The sequence below is a fragment of the Cupressus sempervirens genome, chromosome 8 (genome assembly GCF_028749045.1).
Source record: "Cupressus sempervirens isolate cs-2001-9-10 chromosome 8, ASM2874904v1, whole genome shotgun sequence".
Lineage (NCBI taxonomy): Eukaryota > Viridiplantae > Streptophyta > Pinopsida > Cupressales > Cupressaceae > Cupressus > Cupressus sempervirens.
Genome location: NC_143125.1, coordinates 144,648,224 through 144,664,159, shown reverse-complemented (window position 1 = coordinate 144,664,159; position 15,936 = coordinate 144,648,224).

Sequence of the window (15,936 nt, the reverse complement as noted above, 5' to 3'; positions counted from 1 at the left end):
CATAAACAACTGTTAGCTCTAATCCATTATGCAATAGGTCTAATGGATAAAAAGTACTTAGGGATATGCCCCCAATTCAAATTCAAACTCATGCACCATGTAGGTAATATGCCCCCAAACAAGATTCAAACTATGTACAAAGGCCAATGATAGAGTGTGTGTGCAGACTAGTGATGCTTAGGCAAGGTAACAAAGGACATTAACCAGTTTGTGAGCCATGATAAGGAACCAAGGATGTCTTTCAATATGAAGGATATGATCGAGGAATGATGGAGGGGGAAAAGACTAGATGGAATCCTGATAGATGGAGGAGCAACACTGATTACACATGGTGCCTGTTTGCCAAGTTTTCACTTTTGGACGGAATTTTTCTCTTGACTCAAATTTTCATGCCAAGATGCCTATTTACAAGGTTTTCATCAAGGCATCCATTTTTTCATGACTTTTTTCACTTTTTTCTTTTCTTTTTTCATGACTTTTTGCCATTTTTTTGATATTTTTTCAGGACTTTTTGCAATTTTTTTTGATATTTTTTCATGACTTTTAGATGGAATCAAGAATGTCACTGACAAATGCTAAGAAGATATCTGTTGTTCATGTTGCTAGCTAATGAGCTCTGAATCCATGACTGACCATAACTACATAGGATTTGTTCCAAGTCTGTAGCTAAAATCAAACCACTAGAAAGGTCTCGAGATATACCATCGTGTACCATATGTAAGACAATGTCTATCTCTTGCGAATCAAGGCATCTAAGGATAATTGGGTCAATAGAAATGTCATGTGGGATGTCACTAATGATGACATATGCAAAGGCTTGGTTGTTGGACAAATTAGGTAGCTGGATTTGGGGATAAACAAATGGATATAAGGGAGGGTTGGGAAGGTTGAGACCAATGACCTTCCATATGAATGTTGGTCGAGAGAGCTCCAAAATACTTTGTGGCATGTTGAACACTGGATAACTAATATTCATGGCGTCATCTTTTTCATTTTGTATCCTTGGGAGCTTCTTAGCTTTTGATTTTTTATGGTCTAATGGTGCCTTTCGATTTTCACCAAGAGACCTATGCTTGTTATTTATTTCTCTTTTTGCTTTGTAACTAGAAGGTGCAGTAGGCTCCCCAAAGTATGCCAATGTGTTCTCTTTGGAAGAAATTGCTTCTTTATGATCTTCAGTCACATTGCCTTCAAAGTCTATTATAAGAGTGTCATAATCATCGAATTGATCAAAAATTGGTGGTCCCCGTTGGTCCCAATCCAAAGGTTTAGGATAAATTGAGGGGGTGTCATCATTAGTTTTGAATGGGCTTTGGTTGAAGGTATGGATATGGGCATTAGATTTGGTTGTATCATTGGGGTTCTACTTAAAAGGGAAAGGATTGTTGGTTTTAGGTGGGATATCCTCAAATTCCTTTTCATCATTGAAAACATCTATAGTCTTACACATAGGTACCGTAGTACTAGGAGGACCTATTCGTAATGGTTTAAATCCAAGCCCCAAACTAGGAGGTTGTCCTTTTGTAGTGATGGGTTCAATTATACCTTGTTTTTAAGATCCAAGACCACTATAGCCATCATAGCCTTGTTTTTGCATGATAGTAAACCCAAGTCCATACTTGTTAGGAGATATAAAAGTGGGTTCTTGTTTTGCTTTTTCTTTCTCAATACATATGGATGTATCATTCCTTGTACTGATCTCTAAATGTTGTGCTTGAAATGGTTGTGATTTACCATGAGATTACGGAGAAACTAGTGACTCCCTAATGTGAGAGACTTGAGACATAAAGTATTCTCCACACCCATTGTCTTCAATTTTCATCTTTTCCTTGGCTTTACTGAGCAATATATCAGCATCCACATAATTAGAGGAATTTTTGGGTTGTGTTTCATTGTTTGTTGGGATTTGGAATGCAGTAGAATCTCTTAGATTAGCACAAAACTAGAAAGGATCTGGATCACCGTGGATGGTAACCTCTATGTTGTGATAGGAAAACTTCAAACATTGATTATATGTAGAAGGGACTTCTTTCATAGCATGAAGCCAAGGGCATCCTAGTATCATGTTGCAATTCATTTTGATGTCTAGGACATGGAACAATTTGTCTTCAATAGCTGGACCAACTCTGACAGGTAATGTGATGATGCCCCTAGAGAAGCGTTCACCATCATCATAAGCTTTTATTATGATTTTGTGAGAGGGATCCACAGCATCTTCAGAATAACCCAAATTGTTGACAACCTTAAGAGTATAGATGTTTAGTCCTGCTCCTCCATCTATTAAGACACATCTGACTTTGGCATTATGGATGAAGACTTCGAGATAAAGGGGATCATTATGGTTAGTTTTTTCTTTAGGAATATCTTGAGGGGAAAAGGTGATATGTTGTGATGTGGATAGGTTCCCAACCATGGCTTGGAATTGGGAAACATCAATCTTATCTAGGACTATTGACTCTTTAAGGGCTTGCTCCAAGATCTTTTGATGTTGGGGAGATGCACGCAATAGGTCCAAAATGGATATTTGTGCATGGGTTTTTTGAGTTTTTCAACAAGGCTATAATCAGATGAAGTAGGAGCAGTAGGTCTACTTGGGGGTGTAGGTCTAGTAGAAGCAGTAGGTCTAGATGGGGGTCCAGGTAGGGTGATCTTACTATGGCGTGTAGTGACAGCACAATGAGGGTCTTCAACCTTCAATGTGAATGTGGATATGTGAAAGTTAGACTTGTTAAAGCAATTGATGGTGTAGTCATAGCGGGTGCGTGTGTAATTCACATTACCTTGTGAGTTTGAGTTTGAACTTAAGGGTTTCTCTTTTTCATGATTACCCAAAGGATCTTTGGAAATAGTGTGATCAGATTTGGATGCTAACAGTGATGGATCAACTGTGATGACACCATCATCGATAAGGTCTTGTATTGCATGTTTCAGTTGGAAGAATGATGAAGTCTTGTGTCCTTTGGTGCGATGGTAATCACAATACTTTTTGTCATCCCACCAATCTGCTTTAGTTAATGGTTCATCTTTGATTGGAGGTAGTTGAAAGAATTTATTACTCAGTAACTATTGTAATGCAATCTCAAGTGGTATTCCCAACGGTGTGAATTTTCTATCCTTGGTTCTAGGATGTCTTTTGTCTTGTGTGGAAGTCTCAATTTTCTGTTGTTGAGGTGTTGTTTGATTAGGAGTTTGTGAATTTGTAGGGTTTACACCTTTCAAAGTCAATTGAGGTTGTGATGTGCTAATTGTGTGAGCATCCACAATACCATCATTAGTCACATTCTTGTTTTTGGACAAAAATGTTGCCTTGTCATTAGATGAGTTGGTGTTTGTGTTTTCTTTGTTTATCTTGAGGTTTCCCTTACAGATAAGAGCATCTTCAATACTAGCCCCTTTTTTCATTAGTTTAAAAATGGTGCTTGGACTCTTGATTTTGAGTTCATACATTAAGTTCGGGACTAAGTTTTCAATGCACAAGTGTACTTGTTGTTCTTCAGGGATGTCTAATGAGCATTGACTAACTAAGCTTCTCCAACGTAGTAAGAATGTGATGAATGATTCTCCTGTCTTTTGTTTAGTTGAACACAAATTAGAAAGTGTCACCTCATTTGTGATGTTAAAGGCAAAGTGGGAGATAAACTTGTCTGCTAGCTCTGACCAAGATTTGATATTACCAGGAAGTTTGGAGTACCACTCAAGTGCAGGCCCGCCTAAAGAATGAGGAAAAAATCTCATAAGGTAAGTGGGTTCATCACTGAGTTCAGTACATGAAGCACAAAATTCTCGGATGTGATCAATACAGTTTCCTTTGCCTCGATATTTTTCAAACCTTGGAGCTTCAAAGTGTTTTGGGAATGGAGGCATATACAGACTTTTATCGAATGGGTTAGGACGTAGGTCCCTTTCTATATATAGAGCCTATTTCTTTTGGACTCCCAATGCCTCAACTTGTTTGGAAAGTTGTTTGAATTGTTGTAATAGTTCTTCATTGGAGTTTTTCATGATGATCTTTCCTTCAAGTCTTTTGTGTCTATGAGTAGACCGTTTGCTGTGGTGAGAACTATGTCGACTTGGTTCTAACATTTCTATGTCTGATGAGTCTAATGAAGTGTCACTGGATGGTGGAGGTAAGTTGGCACCTCAAAGACAGAAAGGACCCTGTTGTTGGGGAACTTCTTATGGGATTGACTGCAATTGTTGTACCATATGTTGTTGTTGTGCCATGTGTTGTGGTAATAAATGTTACTGGTATGCAATTTTTTTCTCAAGGCATCTTTGGTATTCCAGTTGTTGCTTGAGTTTCTCTTGTTGTTTAGCGAACATCATTTGTTGTTGTTGGAATTTCTATTGAAATTGTTGTTGATAAATTGTGTGTAAGTCAAGTGGGTTCACATGGGATTGCATATTAGGAATGTTGGATGTTTGCCCCACTTGTGGTTGTTGTCATTGTGTTTGATATTGTTGTTGATATGCGGGATGTGTGTCAAGTGGATGTAGACTTGGTTGTGCCTTGGAAGTGTTGAGTCCTTGTACCATTGTAGGTTGTTGTTGTAATGGGGGTTAAATTGAACGTCATGTTTGTATTGTTGTTTTGGTACCTTTGTGTTTTAGATGTTCCTACTTGCGACATCATATGGACTTGACTATGAGATGTGTCCCTGTTACGAATGGGCATAATGTCGATAAGACTTTTCCTTTGTGCATCTATAGGGATGGTTGCACTTGATGTTTCACGTGTTGTGTTTATGAGAGGCTCCATAGTGTTTGATGTCGTAGCACGGGGTAAAGTTAAAAGCAAAGGTGTACTTTGTTGATTTGCCTCCAAAGAAGGTATGTTTGGCATTCCTAGAGCATAAGTCCCTTTAAGTGCATCTTGTTGTTGCATCATGTGACTAAAATCAAGTCTTAATGTCCTTTTGGGGTGTTTAGGGATTGGTGGTATTTCATCAAACAAGGGATTAACATTGATGTGTTCAAATGTACTTTGGAGGATTTTGATAGTTGACTCTTGATGGGACCTTATAGGTGCCATTATTGTGTTTGAAAAGTCCAAAGGTTGTTTTCCCTTGTCTAAGTCCAAATTTACCATGGGTTGGATGTTTTCAATAGTTGTGTTGGTTTGATTTTTGGACTTATGACCTTCCAAGTTTGGGTTAAATTTGACAATTTCTTGGGCTGCCAAACATTTGAAGTTCTTATGAAAACTTTTGTATTGACATGCCCTAGCCATTTCTTCATCAGTGATGCCATAATCAGTGTTAGAGTCATCACTTAGGTGTATAGTACCTTGTTGTATGTTTTATGTGTTAGGTTGGCTGAATTCAAAGGAATGTGATTGTTCATCTTCAGGTGAGGTTGGTACACTTCCTCCTCCTGGTGGCATTGGCACGAATATAGGTTCAAAGTCAGGACTCCATTGAACCATCCCATGTGTGGGGGAAGTGTTTGGAGGAAATCTCATGGTAGGTACATTGTTGAAGGTTTGTTGTGCCATAGCTTGATTATGAGGATCTTGCGGATACATGTTCAAGGGGTCTGCTAGTAATGGTTGTGATGCCTCAATTTGGTCTTCGTCAAAGGTTTGTTGGGTTTTCTTGCTCTTTTTTGTCTTGGATAAGGTTTTGGTTGTGCTTGTTGCTTAGAAAATAAAGGTTGATAGAGTTCCTCAGGTCTCTGAGCTGATTGTGTCCTAGTAAGTGTTGGCATGATACCTAAGAGTGCAAATGCAATGGAATTTTTGAGTGTTGTGAGTGATTTAGAGTGCTGGGTATGCAAGATATGAGTGTTTTTGGTATTTTTAATTGTTTAGGAATGTGAGAAAATGCTAGATGAATTATGGTTTTGATTTGAAAAGTGAAAATGTCCTAGGGATATTATGCAAATGCAAAATGCAAGGTGATGTTTTGAAGTTTGACTAGAGGGGATGAAAATGACTCTAAGGTATGCAAAATGACAATTAGGGTTATGTTATGGAATTTTTAAGGATGCTAAAGGTTGATATATGAAAGGTATACCATGAAAAGGATGATTTTCTAGGGTTTTGAATGAAGTTTGGGACATGCAAAATGAGGGTAAATGCTCAAGAAGGTAATTTGGTTGATGGACAATTTGATAGGGTTTGGTAGTGAAAATGATGTTAAGGATTTTGACAAATACAATATGAAGGGGATATACCACTAGGGTAGGTAAAAATAACATTTTGGGATGATAGGGATATGATTATGTTATGACAAGGGTATATGGAAAGTTTTGAACTTAGGTAAAACCTTTTGAAAGTATTTTGCCTAAGAGTTTAACCTTGTGATAAAGGACTTTGGATCTTGACCAAAAACTGATAAAAGACGAAAAGATCAAATTGATAAAAGATGAAAAGGTCAAATATATCAAGACATACATATATTTTGACCAAATAAAATGATAAGAAAAGAGGTAAAAAGACTAGTCAAGATCCATTATCCGTCAACACTAGGAGATACTCTAAGACTTATACTTTGTCTGGATTTTTGACTAAATTCAAAGGTTTTGGGGGTTCAAAATCATGTTTAGATGACTCAAAATGGTGGTGATGCTGAGAGGATATGTGATATGGACAATGACTATGATTCAAAAGGGGATTTTGGGTGCAAGATATGGTTTTGGGTCAAGTGCAGAACAGGTACGTGTAGAGGCTCCTAGATGCAGTTTTGGGGTCCTAAAGTGTAGTTCGAAGGCCAAAAATGGTCATGCAAGTACCCAAGTGTGCCCTAATAGTGCCAAGTGCACCCTTATAGTACCAAATACCTCATTGACACACTTGGAGCTAGTTTGGGCGCAGTTCGTAGTTTCTAGGCACAGTTGGTAAGCTAGGAAGAATGTTTGTTGATTCTGAGGGGTATGGTTACCAAACTGACATGCCAGGAAGCTAGGATGCTGGGGTTGATGTTAGGATGGGTTGGGAGATGAAAAATTAAGGTTATGACATATAGAATGATGTCTTAAGTGAAGGTGATGACGATTAGGTGCTATAGAATGCAAATTTGGGGAAGCTAGTGCAAGGGAAGCTAACCAGGTACCTAAGGACACTATTGAAGCCCCAAAATGTTATATGGAACCCAAAACTAGATCTTAGGACCACTAAGTGCACCCAAAAAGTGTATACTAAATAAATGATGAAGTTGGGGCCCAGTTGGGTGCAGTTGGTAGTTTCTAGGTGCAGTTGGTAAGCTGGGCTGAAACTGAGGCAATTCTGGAGGCTATGGTTTCAGGATTGATGTCACAGAGAGGTAAATGGTAGAGGACAGTGTTAGGGACATTTTGGATGCTCAAAATGATGATTAGGACACCAAAAATGATGGATCAAGTGATCAAGATGATGAATAGGTATGCAAAGATGCAAGGCGGTGAATGCAAAGTGTTGATTCTGAGATGGGAATGCAAAAACTAAGGAAAGTAAAACTAAACCTAAATGGATGCAATATGAAAATTAATAGATGCTAAATGAGGACTAAAAGGTGCAATATGAAGTCTATATGATGTAAGAATGAAGCCTAGACTAGGTTGAATGCAAATGAAATCTATGCAAGTGTGAGATCTACGTTTTGCCAAGCACATTTAAGAGCACAAGTCGCCATGTTTTCCAAGGTTTGAGTGTGTTGAATCAATGTTTGCAAAGTTTGATAAAGGTTGAAATATTTTGGAAATGTGTGGTGTTTTGACAAGTTCATATGATATCCAAGGTGTAAATTTAAAATTTTGGCTCTTATCTTAATTATGTTTTACACACATGCAAGACACAGTAAGACAAGAATAGTTGTTGTAAAAAGTTAACAAACACACCACAACCTAGGCTTTTAGGACTATATCCATTGAATTCCTACTTGAACCGAAGTTCAGCTGCACTTATCTAGAGTAGAAAACCTAGGATCTTGGCACCACAGGCTCCCCCTTACAGTGCACTCACTTCTCGGGGCTACCAAGATTTGCTTCCCAAGGGGCATGACTTCCCAAGGGACTGTTGCCTCTACTAAGGACCGCGAGAATGTAGGATGTCTTCACGGGCATGGGTGACCCCTTGAGCCAGTGGATAGAAAGGATTTTAGCCACTAAAACACAATTTTTAGTAAGGGCATTCCGTTCAGCAAGTGAATGATAAACTTTAGTAGAAGGTCTCCCAGCCCCAAGAACCAGGGTTTGACGCACCATAAGGGTATTGGAGGAGAGCTATCACGCAGCAATACCACTGACACAGCTTTCACCGTAATCAAATTTTATATAGCGGCTGGAATGTTGACCTGGCTTTGGCCTGTTACCACTCTGAGGTCATCCCCTGGCATACCCAATATTAAGTATCTTGGTCCAAGGCAAGCCTCCTATAGAAGTTACACAGATTTCTCTTACACCCAAGATCCACGAATGGCGAGGGGAGAGGATACGTCCAATGAAACTCCTAGGGATCTAACACCATAGACACACTAGGCAGAAAAGAAAAAGGTTCCTTTTAAGCACCAAACGAAATGTTATATAATCTAGGAAATACACACACATAGTTTTGAAAGACAGACAAAGTCTTCGACAACGTCCTACAAAGCACACACATTAGTAGTTTGTTATGATCATATCTTCATCCAACAATCACCACATGCTGCAAATAGATCATTAGTAACACAAAATCACCTAATCTATGTCCTAGAGAGTGATAGGAGCTTGAAATGTAGATTTTGATTGGTGCATGTGCTTACTATGAACCTAGGTGTGCTCCGACAGTGCAAATTGCTCCCCAGAAGGCCAAAATGGCTTTGAACATCCCCAAGTGCACCTAGACAGTCCAAAATATGCCAATGATGTAGTTGGGGCCCAGTTGGGTGCAGTTGGTAGTTTTAGGGCACAGTTGGGAAGTCAGGTGCAGGGTGTGGGGAAATAGGTGCCTAGTCAAGACCCAGAAATTGAAATTTTCAAATCTACACTCCCAAGTGCACCCAAATAGTATAGACTGCATCAATGACATAGTTGGGGCCCAATTGGGTGCATCTAGTAAGTCAAAAATAGCAGAATGAGATTTTGGTGGCTTCTGGGCTCCTAAAATTGCTTCTAGGGGTCCCAAGTGCACCCTGACAGAGCAGAGTGCGCCCTAGGATAGAAAGCTAATAGAATGCATGAAACAAGAGCATATAAGCATTTTACTAGACCCCCTAATTAATCTAGGTGTGAAAATGAAGAGCAGATAGTCATTATACCCTTCCAAGTGAGCTCCTTCCTCTCACCTACAAGCACAAAACAAGAAAAAAAAAGTTAGATATGCATGTTCACGTCGGGTTCACCAAATGTAGGACCAAAAAATGGGTTAAAATGCATAACATACTATGAGAAAATCACAAACTCAATCAACATATATTAGCACCCACTAGTCTACCATGAAAGCCAAACTAATCAAAAGAAAGCAAACATAATTAAAAACTCCCTTTTCCGTTTGTAGCTCCCATGTCCTTCTTTCTTCTCGAAATGATTGTAGCTCCAATTTTCCTATAGTGCACACAAGATTGAAGCAAAGATCCTATGATAGGGATAAAAACATGAGAATACTTGAAGTTTGATTTTATGTGAGAGCAAGAATGCAAAATGCAAAGAAGTAGAGACTCAAAGATTTGGATTTTCAAAACTTCAGCATTCGGATCTAAGGACCCAAAATGAGAGAAAGAGTGTTCATTTTATAATCAACACTCAAAGTGAGGGCATTGGATTTGTCACCCATAGATGTGTGATGTGGCAAGAGATTCCTATGACGCATATGATAGAATATGCCAATTGTGAGATTCTATGACACATGCAAGTCAAACTTGGCTTAATGTGGAAGAGAATCTATGATGCATCATAAGACACCTCAACCCACTTAAAGCCAAGAATCTATGACAAAGAAGCCAAATAGAGACATGCGTAAGAGGTAATAATATTTGATTATGACAAATCTCAGCCAAGTGTCAAAGGAGAATCCACGAGACGTCATATCCAAGTGTCATGATGATGGAGTATTTTATGGAATATTTTAATTAAAAATTCTCTTATTCCACAAAATAAGAATTAGTAGAAAATCAAATTAATGATGGAAAATGGAACTTAGGAAATTATACATTTCCATGGTTTGTAGATAATGAATCAATTAATTAATAAAATTAATTAATTGAAGATGATAATTAGGAAGAATAATTAGTGAGAATAATAGAATTAAATTATGGGTTATTTAATCCCATAGAGAAAATTAGTAGATAATTGGCCAAATTGATTAAATGAATGCGACTGTATCCTTTCATAAAAAATGTGACGATGATGGATATCAAATAAGATGATGAAAAGGTAGACCAAAGCCATGGTCAAATTGATTGATTGAAGTTGATAACATGCCAAGGACACATGACATGAATTGGTTGATATGTAACATTTAATCGACATTGTAAATGCTATAGGATTGAAATTGATTGATAAGGTTTGATCATAATAACACCGACAGACGCTATCAATGTTATTAAAATGGTTGATGATGCCATGATCTAACATTGAAAGCCCCAACAATGTCAAAGATTGGATGACATGAATGATAGTTTGACCTAGCACTGAGAGCCACGACAATACTAAGGTCAAATTGAAAAGATTGATAGGTTGATAGGTTTCCAAGACATTGAAAGCCACAACAATGCCTAGGAGCAGATAAATGATGATTGATTTGGGATGTTTGATAAGTTTTAGGTTGATTAGGACTGATTTTGAGTGATTTTGAGTTGATTTGGGGTGATTTCGAGTTGATTTGGGGTGATTCTAAGTTGATTTGATATGTTTTCGAGTTGATTTGAAATTGATGTGAAAGGGGATACCAATGACAAAATATGGTCAATCTAGCCAAAAGATCAAAGTTAGTAGAATGAGAAAATGGGACAAATTAGTATGAAGAAGTGATTAAGTCGTAGATGTGAACCATTTTTGAGCGTCTACAATCTCATATCCCAAATCTTATACCATATAGCCATAAACAGGTAATGCTAAAATGAAATATACCTTAATGATATATCTAAATATATCATTAACACATAACAAAATGATTTTGTTACCTAGAAGCAATTCAATATGAAGGTAAAATTTGGGTGGGGATGAAATTTACAAATCTTTACTATTGCAACAACAAAGTTAACCTAGTAGGGTTACAATTTGATCATATCAAATGATCTACCCTATGAGGGGTATGCTCTATTAAAATAATTTAAGATTGTTAGGTCTTATACTATTAAAGGATTTTACACTTACAAAAAAGTCAGGACTATTTTGGAGATTTGAAATAGGTTTGTTAGAATCACAATGTTAAGATATTTTCCTTGACTCAATCTATTAAAACTGATTTATTACCTAACCCTTTAGTTTTTTCTGAAAGCTTATTACGGATCTCCTCTCTTCAAAATCTCAATCTAATCTCCTTATCTAATATATATGTTCTATACTTCACTTCTCTAGTTGCACTGTTTGAACTCCTTTTCTCTATACTTGGCTTGTTTGCTCCTTTACTTCACTTTCATTTACATACATGTTCCTCTATTATTCACTCTCTCACAGTGATCTTATGGTTAGAACCCTTCTTAAATAGATAATCCTTGAAGGTTCTAGATTAGGATAAATGCTCCATATTTCATCCTTTTCTCATTTTCCATTCTAATTTTTTGATTGGTTAATATTTTTGTCTAGGAATTAATACCATCTAACAAAATGTATAATTTCCTCCTTAATTATCTTGATCCTTAAATGTCATCTAGAGGTTGGATAGAATTATTTAAATAAGTGTTTGTGCAATCACAAACTCATATGTCAATATGATTTTACTCAGCACTTAAATGTTCTAACCTCGGTCATAAGTAGCATTCATGTTGTCACTCAACCTTAACATATTTTGTTCACTCGATAATGACTCAATTTATACTTTCTCGATCTCAACTAAATTACTTGGCTTATATTCTTTCTTGGTCTCAATTGGAGTACTTAGAAATCTTTGACTTTCTCAGCATGTGTTAATAAATAAACAAGTCCTTTCATAGCTTGACCTTCTCTAGATGACTCAATCATAGTGATGATTGACCAACACTGCCTTGGAAATGATTAAGTGTTAGACACTAATAAGTCACTTAGGGTTGGAGATAAATAGATCCATGTATCATTTTTGCTAACATGAGAAACAAGTGCCATCTTTTCATTTTCCACATTATCTTGTTCATCCTTAAAAACAATATAGATGACTTCTTCTTCATTATCATCACTATCAGAATCTTTAGCAATGTAACAAGATTTATTACCTTTGTCTTTTTAGTCCTTGAAGTTCTTGAAGTTTTTCTTTCCTTTGAACTTGTTGTTACCTCTCTCATATTTATCTTCCTTTTTTGGACATCTTGCAGCAATACAACCAACCTCTTCACATGAGAAATAAATCAATGGAAATTTTCCACTAAATTTTCCTTTCCCTTTTGACACTCTTTTTTGCAAGCAGGACTTCAATGACTTCAAAGTCACCATCTATTTTATCTTCTTAACTATCAACCTATTTATCTTTTGTGTTTCCTCCTTTTCTTTCAAGAGTTAGTTTGGCTTTGAATGTAGATTAAAAATGGCTAGGATTAGGAGCTTAGTTATCAAAGTTATCAAATTCAAAAGAAGTCAATCTTCCCACAAGCAAATTTGAGGTTATATCATTTTTTGGATTGCATCTCATCTCTTAAATTTTTGAAACTCTAATTGCATCAATAGAAAGAAGCATTCTTAGTACCTTTTTTACTATTGTTTCATTAGTTATTTTTTCTCCTCCAGCTCTGATTGCTCTCACACTTTCTTTGATTCTTTCACTATATTCAAGAATGTTTTCACCTTCTTTCATTTTCATTTGATCAAATTTGCCTCTTAAAATTTATGCCTTGGCTCTTTGCACATTTTATCATGACCATAGACTTTTTGGTTTTTTTCCCACATTTCAAATGTTGTAGGGCAATCTTTAACCTTATCAAATTCAGAATAGTTGAGAGAGGTGTTAGAAATGCTTTAGAATAACTTGGGGGGGTGAATCAGTTATTCAAAGTCCAAATGTCCTACTCAAAATTTTCACTAAGTATGGTGAGCCCATTAATTCATTCATTCATCCAAGCTTTAACTTTTCTAACCAGTAAGTTACTATAAATCAACATGCAAGCATAACACATAATAAATCAACACATAACACAGTGATTTACGTGGAAACCCAATTTGGGAAAAACCACTAGTAACATGCTACTCCATTCTCACTCTTCTAAAGTGATGCCCTCTGAAAGGCCTACCCTATTAAAGGCTTACAACACATTGTTAAATGTGACCTTGTTAGAGGATTTAACCACCTTATTAGAAGTGGGCCTTGTTAGAGGACTTTAGAACATTCACTTGGAATGCCACCCTGTTAAAGGATTTACAAACGGCTATTAAACCAACCTATGTCCATAGGATTTTCATATCTAATACAATTTTTAGAAAGTATTAGAAAATATTTGACCTGACTAAAACATACAACTTAACTTTGTAGATCTCAAATCACTTTTCTACTCATACCATTGTCTGGCTTTCAATCTCTACAACTTTGATAGCTTCACCTCCTTTCAAGATTAGTCTCCTTGAGTCTCCATGCTTAATGTACCAGTGCAATCATCTCTTCATGACCACTTTTAGAAGTAGAGTCTCTGTGCTCTTCCTTCTTCTAGATGTCTTCTCCTTGACACCCTTTTAACTACTTCATAATTTGGGTCTTTGGCAGCAACAGTATCAGCAGCATTTTCTTCTTGCTCTATGACTCCTTAAATAGAAGTCTTGGAGTTCTTTTCCTACTCAATTATTCCTTCCTTTTTATTTCAATTCGTATGGATTAGGTAGGATTCATTGCATCTAAATCATATTTTTTTTCCTCTAGAAACTTCTTGAATAATCCTCTTGAATTTTCCTAAAAATGGTTTACATAGAATTCTGTGCCACCAGCTGATCATCCTTATCTTCCAACTAGTTCACAAAATTCAAGGTAACCACTTTGTCGGCTCAGATTTGGTGAATCTTCTTTATTTAAAATAATGCAGTAGCTCGACACCATTGAAATACTGATGCTCAGCACATACTGTGTTACTCAACATCAATTGTGATTTTCTTGATGCTTGGCACCTGAAGATCACTCGACACCAACTAAGATTTTCTGATGCTTGGCACTTGAACTTCACTCAGCACCTGAAGATCACTCGGCACACACTAGAATTTTTTGTTACTCGGCTCCAACTAAGAATTTGCTTGGCTTCAACTAACTTGCTTGGCACCCACTAATGATCTTAGTTTAAGCATCACAGTCAACCTTGTTACAACTTCTTCTTCTAATGTTTCTAAGTGTGGCCAACCTCTGTATCCTTAAGTATATTATCAATAAATCATTTAACCATTGTCTTAACTGATCCTTGCACTTCATTACAACATCATAGCTCAACCTTTCCCTTAGGTGCTCTTGTTACATCTTGTTGATCAAATCCTCTTCATCAATCAACTCAGTGATAGTACTTGGATCTTAAAAGAAAATGCCATTCCTACAAATAGTAGGTTTGACATAAATGACAAAAAAATGATTGAAAACATTCTTTTAACAAAAATCTTCCTTCTTTGTAAAAATCTCGCTCTTTGATCTTTAGTAATGAGCTTTTCAATCAAATTTCCAATAATCTCCCTCTTTGGCATTGATGGCAAACCAAGCTAATCAACCATCAGATTAAACTATTCAACCAAATGAAGTTTAGATGCCAAAAAGTAATTGTTGTAACTTCACATCTCCCTCTACTATTCTAATTGCTCCATTTCTACTTCTCCCTCTTTGCTATTGTATCCTTATTATTATTTTTTTCTCCCTCTGTATTGCTCATCTTCTACTATTATGATCAACTTCTCCCTCTATCTTCATTTGATCAGTATCTCCCTCATACTTTTTATCACATGTTGTTGATCAATTTCTCACAACTTCTCCCTCTTTGACAACAATGCCAAAGACATATTAGCATCTTAATATGCAAGTGTAGTTTTTTCAAGTTCATTCTATTTCTCCCTCTATCACCTTGCTTGTGAATAATTTGTAACTTCAACACTTCTACTACTTTAGGCATAAATCCTAAAGTAAACATCCTCTGCATCAATGTGTAAAATATTTTAATAATCAACTCATTTGATGTAGGACATTCTTGTTTTTGCTTCAAGTAGCCTTGGCTAGGGGTATCACCCCTAACTTGCCTCTAAGATATTCAAAATCATCTTTAGGTAGTGCTTTTGTGAAGATATTAGCAATCTGTTCCTTTGAGCTAACATATTCCATCTTCACCTATTTATCTTCCACCAACTCCCTTACATAGTGATACTTGATTGCAATGTGCTTAGTTTTAGCATGCATTATAGGGTTCTTTGATATGTTGATAGCACTTGTATTGTCACAATAAAGTATCACAAGCTCAGTTACCTCTTCCTTCATACCTTGCAACAAATGTTTGATCCATACAATGTATAGCAACTGCAACATATTTAGCTTCAATAATGGACTATGAGGTACAACTTTTCTTTTTGTTGGTCTATGTAATCAACCTTTTTCCTAAGAAAAGTGCTCCTCCACTGGTGCTTTTTCTATCATCAATGTTACCTCCCCAATTTGCATTAGTGTATGTTTTTAGTTCAAATTTCTCACTCCTCTTCTAGTACAAACCAAATTCATTAGTTCCTTTTAGGTACCTCAGTATTCTCTTTACTGCCATTAAGTGATTTTCTCTTGGATTTGCAAAAAATCTTTCCACTATTTGAATATCTAATGCAATGTCTAGTCTACTATGTACAACATATTGTAGCTTTCCAATCATTAATCTATACAATGTCTAATTTACTTGAGCAAACTCATCATTCTTGGAT